General features: G+C 37.3%; 1 protein-coding gene across 1 annotated transcript in view; it reads right to left on the bottom strand.

The window, feature by feature from the left end:
* The window catches only part of fam20ca (FAM20C golgi associated secretory pathway kinase a), a 142,973-nt gene extending 128,382 nt beyond the window's left edge, over positions 1-14,591 (bottom strand). Inside the window, exon 1 of the mRNA XM_039685628.2 lies at positions 14,333-14,591. The gene's annotated coding sequence lies outside the window, so the exon portion shown is untranslated. The remainder of the gene's footprint in view (positions 1-14,332) is intronic.
* Positions 14,592-17,556: the final 2,965 nt, after the last annotated feature.

The raw sequence follows: 17,556 nt of genomic DNA, 5'->3' as shown, positions 1-17,556 counted from the left end.
ACCACTCAGTGAGTTGCACAGTTTTGAAAATGAACGTTAAGGGTTGTTTTAAGGACATGTTTGTGCATGCCCATTGACAGCCAGTCTAAAGCCGTCACAGGTGATTCTAAAATAGTCAAAAAGTCGAGACAGGACCCATTGTCAAAATTTCTAAGTCCACCACTCTATTTCATTCAAAACAAACTACAAAATAGACCCAAGGTGTTGAATACCGGAATTATCCTTTAACTAACAAGAAACTGGTAGTTGAATGTGGTAGTTCACTATTAGCTAATCAGTAACTGTTACTTTTTTCGTAAAATCTAACATTGTTCTTACTAAGAATTTTTTGTTAACTTTACTTAAAGTGCAATAATTTGTTGAACTTACCTAGAATTTCTTAGTAATCTGTACTGTTTGCATGTGTGCTTTCGTTACTCAGAAAAACCTTGTAAACATTACTTGACTGGTTTGAGTACAATTTTCAATTTGCATTCGCTCATTTTCCAGTCATCTTGAGTGTTATTGTCAATACACCTAAATATTTTTGGGAGAACATCAAAATTCTTTAGTTGACTTCTTGATTTCCCTTTCTCACCATTATTGTGATTGATGTTCCCTTTGGTTGGGCACTTGGAACTTAATTTATATTATTGTTCTCTTCCAATTGTTTGCAGTGATGCAACTTGAAATCATAATTATTTGATTTCAAAGGAAATGAAGTAATTTATATATATATATATATATATATATATATATATATATATATATATATATACTGTACATACATACATACATACAAACACACATACTTAAATTAATTAATAAATTATATACAACATAAATATATTTCATGTATAATAATGATCTTTTAACATTTTATTGCTACCGCTTATGGCATAAATCTTTAATTGGGTTGATATAATCCCTCTATATTTGTGACAATATCTTGCAATTTTGGTTGAGTCACACACAGACTTCAACATTCAGCATGCAAACCACAACAGTGGTAACATTTTAAAAAAATCATTTAATTAATTAGACATTACAATTTTATTTGCTGTCTCTTTTCAGTATAACCCCAATAACGATAGCAAATAAAATTGTAATAAAGCCAAAAATAGTAAAATAAAGCAATTAATTTATTCATGCCGCAATGCACTCTGGGAGTACACTTCCTCGGTTCACAGATACTGGAAAGTAAAAGATCAAGTATAGTATAGAAATTATTTTAAGTTACTGGAACTCTCTTGTAAGTGTACACTACTAGGCAGGCACTTGTTAGTACTACATATTATTCCTATTTCACTTTACTCAGTTTTTTGAGTGCAATCGGTTTGCATGCTTTTTTCAAGTAAGGTGTACTAATTGGATTTTACAGTGTAGCTTCTAATGTACTACTGTTTACAGGTTCATAATTAACAACCCATTAGTAATGAATCAAGTGTAACTACATCCCTCTAAAGGAACTACTAATAATTTGGATCAGTATTCTAGAGTGAAAGCCTAATATTGACTGAAGTCATTGTAAGATTTTGAGGTTTTTTTGTACGATTTTGAATAGTAATTCCTTCCGATTATTTTGGCAACACTTTAGTCATTACTAGTGTGTTCCCATGATCTTCACTTAGAATACTCTGTACTTATCCAAGTAAGTATTCCTCTTGTGTCAGTGAGTGTTCATTGTCGATAATTGGTTGTGTAAACGTGATGATACCCTTGAGTTTATCATTAAATACCTGGTTTCGCTGAATTCCCTTGTCATGCGCTTTCTATTACCCGGAAACGTTACAATAGGGTGGGATATAACTCATTTATCTAGCTCAAATCAGGATGCAATCTATCAGGTTGTTCAGTGATAACACATTTGTTGTGTTCATATAATGCTATGGCAGAACTATTTCTTATACTGAAATGCTTGTAATACTAAAATATCTTGAAGACACTCATGCATTAAAATGAAGACACTGTTAATGTCAAAATCAACTGACGTTGAAGATGTAAATGCAGTCCACTTGGACAGAATGAAGTGACATACGCTGACCACACACTACCAGTTAAACACGTTTCCACTTTCCTCTCATTTTCAAACCTAATCTCTCCTTAAGACCGCATAGGTAATTGATTTCATTTGTGCAACACAAGCTAATATTCCATCACTGCTTGCCCTGACCTTTGGAGTGTGAAGCACTTAGCTGCGCTAATTCCAGCGCCATTAGAGAGGCATTCTCTTCTGAAACCGCCTTCTGCCACAAGGCAATCATGGGTTATATGCTTAGCCTGTTAAATGAGGTGTAAAATGAAATGGCACATGATTTGTTTTTCATACTTAAAGCTATTTCTTAAGTAGCAGACAGCCATGTTTGCTAAATGAATCAACATTAACTTGGTTCTACAGTCAGGGCTTGATATTGATTCAGTTTAATGAAAATTTGTAGATTAATCAAAAACAAAAGTTTCGATATCGATTTCGAAACGTATTTAATGATAGTGGTCCTGACAGAAATATACATTTTGCACATATATAGAGGCGCTGGACATGAGGGGCTGTTTGCAAGATACCATTTTCAACAAAAAAAAGAAGGAAAAAAAGAAAAGAAAACTTTGTATGCATTTTTTTTTTTCATTCATTCACATGACAGCGGCGCTAGGAGCCTGAAAACGCAAACTTTTGAAAATAGGTTTCAAAGTAGTTCCAAGTTTTGGAAAATGAAAAACCAAATGAACATGAATCTGTGAAAATGATGACATCATGCATATGTTCAGTCTAGGCGCCTAGGGTTTCTTTACAAAGTGACATCGCCAACTGCTGACCTGGAATTAATAATATACAGAGCTTTATGTCATTTTCATGGATCCGTGTGAATGGGGAACTGTTTGAAAAAGTTACGCGAAAATCGCAAAGGAAAAACTTTTTTGTTTTTAGTACATTGCTGTTTTTTTGTTTTTCCCTGTCTAGCGCTTTGATCAACTCATGGTTGTTGTAAAGCGCTACAGTATATAAATAAAAAATTGATTGATTGAAATTGATTGACTATGAACACTCTGATGACATGATGCTCCAATTTAAAAAAAAAATTTTTTTTTAAACATAAAAAAAGATATATACAATTCATACATACACTGGCTTGAATATAACTCTTCTGTGAAGAGCATGTTTTAAGTCTCATCTTTTTTACCTTTTACCAAAAAATCATTTGATTTTTGAAAATAATGATGAAGATGTGCATTTCTTGTATTTTTAAAGCCATACGAAACCAACATGAATACAATGAGCACATTTCTAAGGCTATGCTCACACTGTCCGTCCAAATCCAATTTTTGGTGCCAATTTTTGACCGTTTTGTCGTCATTTTTTGCTCGTCCGGCACTTTGCAACAACACAACCTTGTTTCTGCAGCAACTTTCAGCATGTTTACTATAACAACGTCTGACGTTTACGTTTTGCATAGTGTGGGAAAGTCATTTACTGTAAACCACCAGGAATCTGATCAGAGCAGTCAGTCTGAAATGGTTTTCCAGAAATTTCAAACCACATATGAATGTAGCTAACAATTGAGTGTCTGTTATAAAGTCAAAATTGTGAAAAATGTCAAAAAAAGACTCAACAACACTCGCTGTTTTTCGCAATTCAGACTTCATAACATGCAATTGTGAGTTTAAATGTTGCAATTCTGACTTTATAACAGTATATATCTCGCAATTTTGACATTATATCACACAATTCTAACTTTATATCTCACAATTCTGACTTTATGTCTCACAATTTTGAGAAAAAAAGTCAGAATTGCTAGATGTAAAATCCTAATTGTGAGATAAAATGTCACAATTATCTTTTTAAATGTTTTATTCTGTGACAGAAACAAGCTTCCATATAAATCTGATCTGATTTCTATCAGATATGCTCAAAATCTGATTTGGACTAAATAAGGCTTGAAAAATTTACACTTTGTTTTAAACAATTTGTATGTGTTTGTCTTTATCTACGACACTGTATGTCATTGACCCATGTCACTGCACAATTGATTGTGGACTATTTTTACCACAAAGTCATTGCATAATTTAAAGAATAAAATGTTCCCATAATGATAGTATAACTTTGTAGATTTTAATGTGTACTTTTGACAGACTGATTACAGTGTTGTGCGTTCTGACAGGCTACTCCCAGCTTTAACTAATTGTAGGCTTTATTCCTCTAAAAATGTGTTTATTCTATCCCTGTGCTTCTCTTTGGGCCAAAGGGAAACATTGGGTTTTCTACATCTAATGTAATATTTGTAAAGTTTCTTCTTATTATTCTTATTATTATTAGTGAGGGGTCAATAGTTTCTCTAAACAGATGTCAGGAAAGCTGGGTTCCTGCCAGTACTTGGTTCCCAAATCAATATCCTGTCAATCAATGCTTTTTTATTAGTTTTTGATGCCAAATCTAAAAGCACTAAAAACCTTAACCAGCAATCAATACCGTAAATGACAAGGGCACAATACCAAGAGCAGAGAGTAATGATTTAAAAGCCATCATTTCTCCAGGCCACACATTTGTTTTAATTTGTTTTACACATGTCAGGCTGCAGGATGAGGTGTTCAATTCCAGAAGAGCGATGGCTGTTTGATAGCATTCTCTCATATGAGACGCTCTGACATGCTTCTAGTGCTAAAAGATTAAAAAAAAACACAGCAATAACATCCTCAGATAATACTCACTGATGTTGAAAGAAAGCACACTCTGCTCTATTAGATACCGCATTTAATATAGAATGTGGGGGCTGACTTAGTGGTTAAATATTTGAGCTAGTAAAAAAAGGTATCTACTGTACGCTCGGATTGAACCCCGGAAAGGGAAATTCATGAGCTACCACCTTTGTGCTTTTGAGTACACAATGCAAATGTCAAAATTTGTGTGTACTACATTTAAACAATGGCCATTACAAATAACTTCTTGGTTGCGTATGCAACCCCCATGCGGGGAGCCAGTCATCTTCGAATACTATTGAAATGGAATTGGTGTGCATGGGGCTGTTTACACCTGGCCACTTCATGCGTTTTCTCAGATCGGATAGCTATCTGATTTATAAAAACGATTCCATTTACACCTGGTCAAGGCAAGGCAAGGCAAGGCAAGTTAATTTATATAGCACATTTCATACACAATGGCAATTCAAAGTGCTTTAAATAGAAGAAATTAAAATAATCAAAAGAAATCAGAATAATTTAGTAAATTTAGTAAAGTGCACGTCACCGAAAGCAACAGATATGAGCCGAATTTTATTGATCATCGGCTAATTGCAAAAACAGCAAAGACAGCAATAAGAGAGAGCGGCAACAGAACTGGTAAGATCATTTCGTTTCTTTACTTTTAATGAAGATGGTAGTGTTAAGCGTCTGCGACTTACTTTTTACTTTGATTTGCGATAGATTGCGGCGCGTTGGCTTGATGGGCGTTCAGCTGCTCATCTGAGGTGATGCGCGTCGCAGTAGCGTCGTCATATCTGACTAAAATAGACATATAGCCTATATCACGCTCACACGCATTTATTTTTTTTAGCATTTTTGGGAGTAACATTTACACATGTGGTTTCAAGAACCAGATGCATTTACACATGTCCAGTTTCATCTGGAATGCGGCCCAGACCACCTCCTGAAGTGGTTTGAGCGATCGGATTCAAATCCGTCTCGAATGCGTTTCGGGGGGCATTTGCACCTGGTCTTTTAACGATCGGATAGCTATCCGATCACAGAAAACGCATGAAGTGGCCAGGTGTAAACAGCCCCCATGATTTGCATCACACACTCTGTCCTCACGGCTCGGGTATAAATATGGAAGTCGGTCTCGACTCGGACTCGACTGTCTTTGGTCTCGGTCTCGACTCGGACTCGACTCTCTTTGGTCTCGGTCTCGACTCAGACTCGACCCTCTTTGGTCTCGACTCAGACTCGACTGTCTTTGGTCTCGGTCTCGACTCGGACTCGACTCTCTTTGGTCTCGACTCGGTCTTGACCCTCTATGGTCTCAGTCTCGACTAGGACTCGACTGTCTTTGGTCACGGTCTCGACTCGGACTCGACTCTCTTTGGTATCGGTCTCGACTCAGACTCGACCCTCTTTGATCTCGGTCTCGACTCGGACTCGACTCTCTTTGGTCTCGGTCTCGACTCAGACTCGACCCTCTTTGGTCTCGGTCTCGACTCGGACTCGACTCTCTTTGGTCTCGGTCTCGACTCGGACTCGACTCTCTTTGGTCTCGGTCTCGACTCGGACTTGACCCTCTATGGTCTCGGTCTCGACTCGGACTCGACTGTCTTTGGTCTCGGTCTTGACTCGGACTCGGCCCTCTATGGTCTCGGTCTCGACTAGGACTCGACTGTCTTTGGTCTCGGTCTCGACTTGGACTCGACTCTCTTTGGTCTCGGCCTTGACTCGGACTCGACCCTCTATGGTCTCGGTCTCGACTCGGACTCGACTCTCTTTGGTCTCGGTCTCAACTCGAACTCGACTCTCTTTGGTCTCGGTCTCAACTCGGACTCGACCCTCTATGGTCTCGGTCTCGACTTGGACTCGACTCTCTTCGGTCTTGGTCTCGACTCGGACTCGACTCTCTTTGGTCTCGGTCTCGACTCGGACTTGACCCTCTATGGTCTCGGTCTCGACTCGGACTCGACTGTCTTTGGTCTCGGTCTCGACTCGGACTCGACTGTCTTTGGTCTCGGTCTCGACTAGGACTCGACTGTCTTTGGTCTCGGTCTCGACTTGGACTCGACTCTCTTTGGTCTCGGCCTGGGCTCGGACTCGACCCTCTATGGTCTCGGTCTCGACTCGGACTCGACCCTCTATGGTCTCGGTCTCGACTTGGACTCGACTCTCTTCGGTCTTGGTCTCGACTCGGACTCGACTCTCTTTGGTCTCGGTCTCGACTTGGACTCGACTCTCTTTGGTCTCGGTCTCGACTCGGACTCGACTCTCTTTGGTCTCGGTCTCGACTTGGACTCGACTCTCTTTGGTCTCGGTCTCGACTCGGACTCGACTCTCTTTGGTCTCGGTCTCGACTCGGACTCGACTCTCTTTGGTCTCGGTCTCGACTCGGACTCGACTGTCTTTGGTCTCGGTCTCGACTTGGACTCGACTCTCTTTGGTCTCGGTCTCGACTCGGACTCGACCCCGACTCGACTGTCTTTGGTCTCGGTCTCGACTCGGACTCGACTCTCTTTGGTCTCGACTCGGACTCGACCCTCTATGGTCTCGGTCTCGACTCGGACTCGACTGTCTTTGGTCTCGGTCTCGACTTGGACTCGACTCTCTTTGGTCTCGGTCTCGACTCGGACTCGACTCTCTTTGGTCTCGGCCTCGACCCTCTATTGTCTCGGTCTCGACTCGACTGTCTTTGGTCTCGTTCTCGACTCTCTTTGGTCTCGGTCTCGACTTGGACTCGACCCTCTATGGTCTCGGTCTCGAATCGGACTCGAGTGAGGTGGTCTCGACTAAAACACTGCACGTATCTCGTCCATAGGAGGGGAATGGCGCAACAAGCCGACACTTCGAACCGGTCAGTGAGGCATTCTGTGTCAACGCCTATGCAACATTTTTTAGAGTGTTGCTTTGGTAAGAATTGTCTGCTAAATTACTATAAATGTATCTAGAAGTACAGTTCTTAGTAGATTTCATGTATACTACATTGTATATTATGTTATAGCAACTCAGTCATGACAAGATGGGCTTTTAATAAAACTTGCCTGCCTATGTAGTAGTAGAAAGGCATTTTTGTTTCAATTGGTGCTGCAGTAAATGACTAAAGAAAACAGACAACAGGCTGTGGCCTTTCCTTTTGCCAAATAAAAGGAAACTTCAACGCCCATAATGCACTGGGCTCGATCCAACTGCCAGTGAGTGGGGATACAAAAATGCGGAATTGGGATCTTCAGTTTGACACTGGATGTTTTACTGGCTTTTGCAGACAAATAATTGGGATATCTCAGTGTTGGTGACACAGAGGAAAAACTACAGATTGTTTGTATACTGTAGCTACCGTCATTGCACAACTGGAACAAACTTTAGGTCTGACACAGGCATCCAGCAATGAAACAACAATTAATCTGTTAATGATGATGTGAGACTGACAGCAGTAATTACAGTGAGGCCTGTTTAATGGGCTGTATGAACTGCAAGGAGTGTGTTCAGCGCTGGTCGAGACAGGGCGGAGCTTTCTTCGTAAGATGTCATCACCAGTAAAAGTGAGAGGTGATGATAGACTGAGATAGAACGCTAATAAAAGCCCAGACGGAGATACTGACAAGTTTGCTTGCTAACACCACAAGGGGATCTTAACAAAGGAAGGGAACCACATATGCATCTGGACGAGGGAGTGTCTCTCCCATTTTTTAACAATGTAACTGCAAGAAACACTCTAAATAAGGGCAAACTATTGTTCAGAGAAATTCTATTAGAACATGTTAAGACACTCACATTACATACTAGTGTATATAGACTGTTTAGACTTAACATACAGACTGCTGCGTTGACACTTTGTTTTGTCAAGAATTTCAGTCTTAGGGGGTCATATTTTCAAAAAGAGTACTTATTATGGAAATATCATACTTTAAAGATATATAGTACTAACTAATTCTATTTGAAAGATTGATAGTGTACTGCTGAAAGTAGACAAGCAATCATGGTAAACTAAAATGTACTTTAATGTCACTTCTAATATATCTTGTACAAGATGTCATATATTTAATTTTATGTGTAATGATTATGTAATTTAATTCATTCAATTACATATATTTTGATCCTTCCGTGTCCGTGACAAAGAGTATGACAATATTCTTGTTGAAAATTGATAAATAACGACGACTCTATGATTTATTTTTAAATCAAATATGAAAACTAGAGATTATAAGCTTTCAAATGATTTAGTTTGTCAAGATTAGTTAAGGTTTAGTAGAGGATATTACTGTTTAAAATATATAATGGCTATGGGCCCACTGGTGGGCCGGCGACTCTTACAACTTGTGATTTAGTGTCAACACATCAAAATAATTGTACGTCTTTAAAGCTTCAGATTATGTAATGTTTAAAAATGACTCGACATTATTACAAAGTGCACAACAAAAAATGTGTACTTAAGTATGTCAAAAACAGCCATGAGAGTGCACTTTAAGTGCACTCAAGTTGCCCTTTATTTAATTAATATTACATTATCTTCAAGTACAGTTTCTTTTTAAAGTATACTTTGTAGCTTTGAAAAACACTACAAGTGTATTCACATTCAATACCATTAAAATAAAAGATACTACACAATACTAGTGTATAACATGATGTGATTTTAAACTTCTCAGCAGCTCTGACAATAGTTTAATGATTTCTGGCCAAAGTATTAAACCCTTGGTATTAAATGGTGCCATGGGCCCACTGCACCGTCTGACTCTCAATCACTCACAAAATGCCAGATGAGAGCTTTATTGTAAGGTTAGAGCCACTAGAAAAGGATTTTTTCTTTTTTTTTTTTTCTGGGATGAGACCTTATTGGCGAGCCTTGAACCATAACTGAGAGAAATCATGTTTTTAATGCAACCAATGCATGGCTACACCTGTAGAAAATTGAAGTCTCTCTGTTATGTTCTCCATCATACACACACACACACACACACACACACACACACACACACACACACACACACACACACACACACACACACACACACACACACACACAATATTGTCAGAGTGGTTCCCTGCCATTCCTATTGCTGCAGATATGAGATCTGGCACAAATGTTTTACAACAAAAGGCTAGTTGTATTCTCAAATGCATCATAGAAGTGCATCATGTCCTGCAAGAGAACATAAACAAATAAGGACACATTGGGACTACTAGTTGAGTTGCACCTTTGCAAAGGCATGTTTTGTGCTTTAAAAAAGTACACTCATTTTAATGTGATATATTTAAGTCCTCCTATAAGTAAAGCACTCTTAAGTTTAACTAATTGGACTTAATCTAAATTGAAACTATATATATATTAGGGCTGGGGTAAACGATTATTAACTAAACGATTAGTTGGGCGATTATTTTATCGATTAGTCGACTAATCGAATGACTAATTGGACGACTAATATAAAGAATATTTTTTTTCTGCTGCTCAATTAATAAAAAAACAATATCTCAAATAAATACTAGCATACTGAATCAAGATACTATAAGCTGGCTAACGTTAGTCTAATATTATGTATTTGAACACCATCATAACTCTACAACCGCCAAAACCGTGTTATTAAAATATTTTTTACAAACATTTTTTATCATAGAGAATGTTTAAATATTAATATCAGCTGAGGAGGGAAATGGAGTCGGAGTCGGAGTTCACCTACTGATCAGAGCGCGTGCTGACACGGAGTTAAAGCCTGGTTTATACTCGACACGTCCGCACGAGCGCGAATGTGCGCACGGCAAAAATGACCCGTTGGGTGCGCAAGACCAGAAAGACTGTGGCTGGCTGTGTGTATGCCTTTTTTTTGTAACAACGCGCCCGGCGCCGCGTCCGGGGACGACTTCAAGCCGAATCTGCCCGAGCTTGTTCGTCTCACCACACCGGCACCCAGTTTGCGCGTCTAAATTGCAATTTTTTTTCTTAAGGGTTTGTTTACTGTGTGTGATTCATTTAATGGATAGCACATTCACTTCGAGTTGTCTTCGTCCTCTATTCTGCAATGTTTCGGTCTCCCACGTGTGTGTGGCAAGCTGTACCGCCTGGAACATGCAAAAAATAAATAAATAAAGAAGCGTCGACGCAAAAATATGACGTCGACGCAATTTTGACGTCGAATCATCGACGTCATCGACGCGCCGCTACAGCACTAATATATATATATATATATATATATATATATATATATATGAAGAGTTCAGATGCAAAAGCCTCTAAGTGCCATTTGAAATTTTCTTCTAAAATGACCATTTTTATCAAGCTTGTATATTTAAGTTCAGTAATTTCACTTAAATGACAATTAATAGGTAATCTTCATTGCCATTTAAATGAAATTACTGAACTTAAATATACAAGCTTGATAAAAATGATCATTTTAGAAGAAAATTTCAAATGGCACTTAGAGGCTTTTGCATCTGAACATCTGAACTCTTCATATATATATATATAAATAATACACTTAAAAACTGGGTTGTTTTATATATATATATATATATATATATATATATATATATATATATATATATATATATACATACACTAAAAACTGGGTTGTTTTAACCCCACAATTTTGGGTCAAATAAAAATATATCAAATATATATATATATATATATATATATATATTCATTTAATTGTATATAACATGTTCGACACATTATATTGAGATTATTCTTTCTTTACAGTATGATTTTCTTTTTCACAAGGGATGCGAACTGTAATGGCAGGACCAATCAGACACAAAAAAATATGTGTGGACCAGGAACAGAAACAGCGACTAACTGAGAAAGAAGAGTGATTTACGACCTAAAAGAAGGCAGAGCTTTGCTCTAAACTCACTTTGAATCAGGCTAAGGGAAAACACATAAAGTCCGTAGAACAGACTCTTCTGCATCAATTTGTAATAGACAAACCGTTCAATAAATGAACATGCATATCTCCAGAGCATCGTGTGTACGGTTATTACTGTTCTGTAAAGTCTTTTGTATGCATACTTTATGAAAGAACCACCCGTTAATGTAACCTGAACTATACCATGTCTTTTGATGATCTAAATGATCGTGTATATTATATGTTGGGACCAACATATTAGTATTATAACAATATTTCATAGTTTCTGCATCAACACCCAATTGCATCAAGTTCGTTTGATTAACTGATCCAAATATGTATAATTAATCAAAACAAGTTATTATGAATTATTAATTATTCATATTTCCCATTTGAGCTAATGGACGCTATAGCTTTACTTGCACACCTACATGACTGATGTATATAACAAATTCAGCACAGATTTTATATCCTGTGACTCATTTTTGGATTGTGACATACTAATCCAAGAAGAAATTCTTCAATATATTTTTCTAAAATATAAAGTCGAATGTGAGCTTGTTCAAGCATCTCTACAATGTTGCTAATTGGGATCTCTGAAGCATCACTTCATCTGCCATTTCTTGCTACCAGCAAACCCACTTCCTCTCTGTCCCTTTCATTCTGTGTAAGAAGCCATTCTGTCTAGAGAGGGTTCCAGATTTGTGCACAACTGGGACTGAGAACCAATTCTCCTCAACAAAAGCCAAACATCTGAACCTGGACCGCATCTGCTGCGAATTTCATTTTCTAAAAGACTAATGGCTTAACTACTCTATTTAAAAAAAATAATAAAACAAGCCTGTTTTAAAAAAAAAAAAACAGGCCACAACAATTTTTTAAAATTATTTATTTTATTTTATTATTTATTTTCTACTATTATTTTCATTACAATTTAGCAATTTTTCTTCCTGAAAATTGCATTACGTAATGAGAAAAATCTCAAAAGACTTAATTATTATGAAAATATCACAAGGCAAAAATAAATAAAATTTGGTCCAGGAATAGGATGTATTTTCTTCATGCAAAATAAAACTATACTATCTGGAGTATATGCTGAATTTCGGCAACCCAATATAATATGATAAGTGGAATGCATTGTGAATAACAAAGACAAAAATTTCTCTCCTGAGATCTGAAGAAATTAATGTACCATTTTAAACAGAGAAATTTGGTGTGTTTTGCATTTCAAGGGATTACTTTGCATGACTAATACCAGTGTCAACTGAACGTTTACTCATGCAGAATGTCGTTTCTGTTTCTTTTGATTTTGGGGTAAAACAGCTTTTGTTGCAGTTTTTGAATTTGAATTCATTTATATATTTATTGTATATGTTTGTCTTAAGAGTGCAACATTGTTATAGAAGAGTAAAAGGAGGTTACTTTGCAACTCTACAGGGGCAAGAGTTCTTAACTATTCTACTCAAATAAGAAAGTATTTATAGATCTTAAGTTGATTTCATAGGTAATAATAAATAATGAAATAAAATATAATGCAATGATGTACATAGACATATAATCACTATCTGTCAATCGATTACAAAAATAACTAATTGATCACATATTTTTATGCATCTAATGTTAAAGTTTTTAATGTATGTGTAATACTTTCGCATCGAATCTCTAAAATAATGCAGAAAACACATAAATATGGCATCTTTGAAATATTTGTTTCATTACTGACACCAGTAATGATATTGATGTCTCTATTAAATTGCAATAATAAAAAAATAAAACCATCTCGAGATTAAAGTCACTATAATGCGAGATTAAACTCGTTAAATTTTGAGAAAACAGTCGAAATACAATCTTGAGAATAAACTCATTAAATATTGTGAATAAAGTTGTTGTGTTTCGAGAAAAAAATTCGTTAAATTTCGAGAAAAAAGTCGAAATACAATCTTGAGAATAAAGTTGTTGTGTTACGAGAAAAAAAACTTGCTAAATTTCGAGAAAAAAAAGTTGAAATACAATCATGAGAATAAACTCATTAAATATTGTGAATAAAGTTGTTGTGTTACGAGAAAAAAAATACGAAAAAAATCTAGAGAAAAAAGTCGAAATACAATCTTGAGAATAAACTCATTAAATATCGAGAATAAAGTCATTGTGTTTGAGAAAAAAACTCGTTAAATTTCGAGAAAAAAAAAGTCGAAATACAATCTTGAGAATAAACTCATTACATATCGAGAAAAGTTGTTGTGTTACGAGAAAAAAAAACTCGTTAAATTTCGAGAAAAAAGTCGAAATACAATCTTGAGAATAAACTCATTACATATCGAGAATAAAGACGTGTTTCGAGAAAAAAACTCGTTAAATTTAACAAGTTTAATCTCGCATTATAATTACTTAAATCTCGAGATGGTTTTATTTTTTTTATTATTGCTTGGCCTTAATCCTCTCTAGTTAATAAAGGCTTCACTACATAACTTTAAAATTGAATATAAATGAATCGTTGTCAAATCTAGAAAAGTGATTCAGTCAAGAGCAGTGCGATTTTCTGTTTGTCTTTTGTTCTTTGATGAGCATTAATAACACAGAGAGCAGGTTTAATAGGCTGCTGTCACTTTAAAAGCTGATGCACTCTTTTCTTATTTTCTTCCAACCCTTTACATTAATTTAACACTTCTTATCTCATTTGTGAACAAAGATAGTCTGCGATAATTTTCTGACATTGTCAGAAAGTTAGCATGATGATCTTTGCTAATACATCCACTGGCTAGACAATAAAAAAAAATGCAACATGGCTTATTGATCAATATGTCATGGTGCTAAAACCTAAAACTACTTACCTCAAACTCCATTTGGAAAATTGTCATGACAAGTTGTCCTCTTTTCCCTAGCCATGATCACGTCGATTTTCTCCTCTTTTGCTTCCTCTTTTTTTCAGCAAATAAAAATTACAATTGTCAAAGTTGGCAATATTCATCTTGCTCTATTTGTTCATCACTAGCACATGCTGTTGATGTTTCATTGTTCTTTACTAACTAGCGTCGTAGCCCACGATTCCACAAGGTGTCATCATCGTACAATCGACATACTCGTTTTACCAAAATTGAAATGTCGAAATGGACAATCCTGTTAGTATCAGGTATAAGATTTGTGCACTCACACTTTCTCCCAATGGGAAACAGACATAGTCTGTGACGGTGTGGTTTGTCTTGGAAAATCAGTTTTGTGAGTCAGATGGCCTGAGATCCTTTGAATGATGCATGCTCTGACTCAAAGCTGGCCTCCACATGAAAGACATAAAATATGTGAATTTGAATCCAATGGCAAACAACGTTCAAAGCTCTGCTCTGGAATAATAAATAAGTTGGCTGCTTCTCATTGTGTTTTGTAGAATACAGAATAGGCCAATGTGGTACAGAGTGTGAAAAATCAGAACAGTAGATCTATGTTTCTCATATAGACTACTTCAAAACCTTCTCAAACGTGCCATGGTCAAAGTAACCCAGGTAGAGGAAAAGGTCAGAAAACACACTTTACACAAGATCACACAGATCACATTGCAAGTGCAGCTATACACTAACACAGCTTATTTGCATTTCTGTAATGAAATACTTGTGTGTTACTAGCAAGAAAATGTTTTCGTCCGAATACGCTGCTACCTTTGAATGAGTGTCAATGGAGAAAAGACGGTTTACATCCATACAAGAGTGGCTAACTGCTAATGCTAATAGGCTAACAAACCCCTTCATCATAACAAACCACATTACTCAATGGGGCAACAGCGAAGAATGCAGAATGCACTTGCTCCCAGAATGCACTTGCTTCGCTGCGCTAGGAGGCCACACCTACCGGTAACAAACCACAGTAGTTAAACAACAAGTCTAGGCTACTAGTGAGTCTCCGTGATGAGTCTGCCCAAAAATGTGTTTCGAGATCGCCCAAAATGTCCGGGATTCGGCTTTTGCGTTCTACAGTCGCCATTCATTATGTTTACAGTGGCAAGCGGGACGAGTGAGGGCCGCGGGTGAACGGCGCGATTACCGATGAGCGACACCTGTGAGACGCAAGTTACCGGTCTCGTATCTCTTAATGGGCGGGAATTTTCTTAGCAATGTTAAAACGCACATCAACCGATCACTTGTTTAGCGTTCATGTAAACACTACATTCAGATTCACCAGTCGGATTGAATCCAGTTAGATTGAAACAAAAGGTGTGCATGCAAACGATGAATGGCGACTGCAGAAAGTAAAATAAAAAAGTAAGAGGACGGTAACCCCTAAAGTTACTACTCGGCTTTCTCCACAGAACCTGCTAGCTTAGCTTCCAAAAAAGATGGCTGACACTATGTGTAATCCCAATCCTCCATAATGCATCCGTCTGCGTATTCAGTACCTTCGTCCTTATTTTCAAAATGTTTCTGCCGGTGAAATCAAACGCACTGGCACTGATCTGTGATAGGTCTGTTAGCGCATTAGGCCCAACCCCTTATGGGCGGGTTTGAAAGGGTGGGAACTAGTGCTTGTAGTCTTTACAGAAATCCCCCCTCTTACACTTCCTCCTACAATGACGTAAAATGGCGATTTTTGCGTCATTGTAGGAGGAAGTGCACGACCATTCAATAGTATAACTGGATTTCTAACAATGGAAATCTTAATGCAAATGGGTGGAGTGTCCCTTTAATGCTTTATCTCATTTGAATTGAATGCGTCACCTACACTAAACCCTAAACAAAAGCATATGTGAGATTAAAAAAAAAAATTGCTGAAGCAACGCCATTTTTGCTTGCTTCTTCCAGTGTACCAGGTGAGCTACAGAGCAAGTTTACGGCATTAGAAAAGACATATGCAGCTGGTTGAGTTATGCAAATGTACAAATCATGCATTATGGTGAAAGTCTTTTGAGGTTATAACATTATTTGAAAAATCTTTATTAATTGATAATCTGCCCATGTTATCATAATGTGTGTGAAAAGAAATAAATGGTGTGTACTACCACCACAGGTGAAAACTGCATGTATAGGTGCTTTTTTGTAGTTTTGCAAAAAATTAAGTATAGGCAAGTTGTTTGAATGAGCCTTGGACGTGTTTAAAATATATGCCTGTCGTTTATTCAATGACATACGTAGTTGAGGGATCATGTGACACTGGTGCTGCTTCCACTTCTCTCTCTCATCTGGCTCGATCATACACTAGTCTTATCCAGAGGGAATCCTGTCTGGCCTAATGTACTGTCCCTCAACAGATTGGACTTCTGCCTCTTTTTGATATTTCTGCTCCAGTGGAGAGTTAAATAAATGTCCTGCTGGCCCGCAGCTCTAGACTCAGCCCCAGCACTCTCCAGGCTGCACTGCCTTTCCAATAGCCTTTTAATTTGGGTCAGAGTGATTTAGAGGCAAAGCTATGCATGACAAATTAAGCACCTCGGAAGCAAATGTCTCCCCTGTAGTTTGAAGTAAGTCTACTCGGTTACACAATAGACTTCGGCTCCGCAAGGTGCAAACGGCAATAAAAAGGTTCTCAAATGCAGTGGCTTATACACAAACAGCCTGTGTTCTGGGAAAATATAAATGTTCAGCCAATTCTGACCATGTGCAATGGTGGGTGAAAGCCAACCACTGTGTTGTAGACCAGCATAATGGCAGTGAAATCCCCCTACGAGCATGTATGCATGTATCTTTGTTCAAATAAGCATACCTGAGCGACGGCAGATGCTTATTTATTTGCGTACATGTATGAGAATCGAAGGTCCTCATGATGTGTCCTAACCAGCCCAGTGCCCTTGAAGGAGCACCTCTTTCTTGATCACAAGTGTCTGTAAACTGATGAATTGTATGTTGAATGAAGCATTATTATTGAGCTATTGCAGCCTAATTTTCAAGAGCTCTCCATCACGATGATGATGGTTGATGTTGAAATCCTCGTTCGAAACACTTGCTGGTGATTTTACTCACAGGTCCAGCAGCTATAAAAATTATATATGAAGAGTTCAGATGCAAAAGCCTCTAAGTGCCATTTTAAATTTTCTTCTAGAATGATAATTTTTTATCAAGCTTGTATATTTAAG

Source organism: Pimephales promelas, chromosome 3 (assembly GCF_988280905.1).
Source record: "Pimephales promelas chromosome 3, fPimPro1.hap1.1, whole genome shotgun sequence".
In the NCBI taxonomy this organism is placed as follows: domain Eukaryota; kingdom Metazoa; phylum Chordata; class Actinopteri; order Cypriniformes; family Leuciscidae; genus Pimephales; species Pimephales promelas.
The sequence above is the reverse complement of the archived record's forward strand: the minus strand, read 5'-3'. Positions and strand labels throughout refer to the sequence as shown.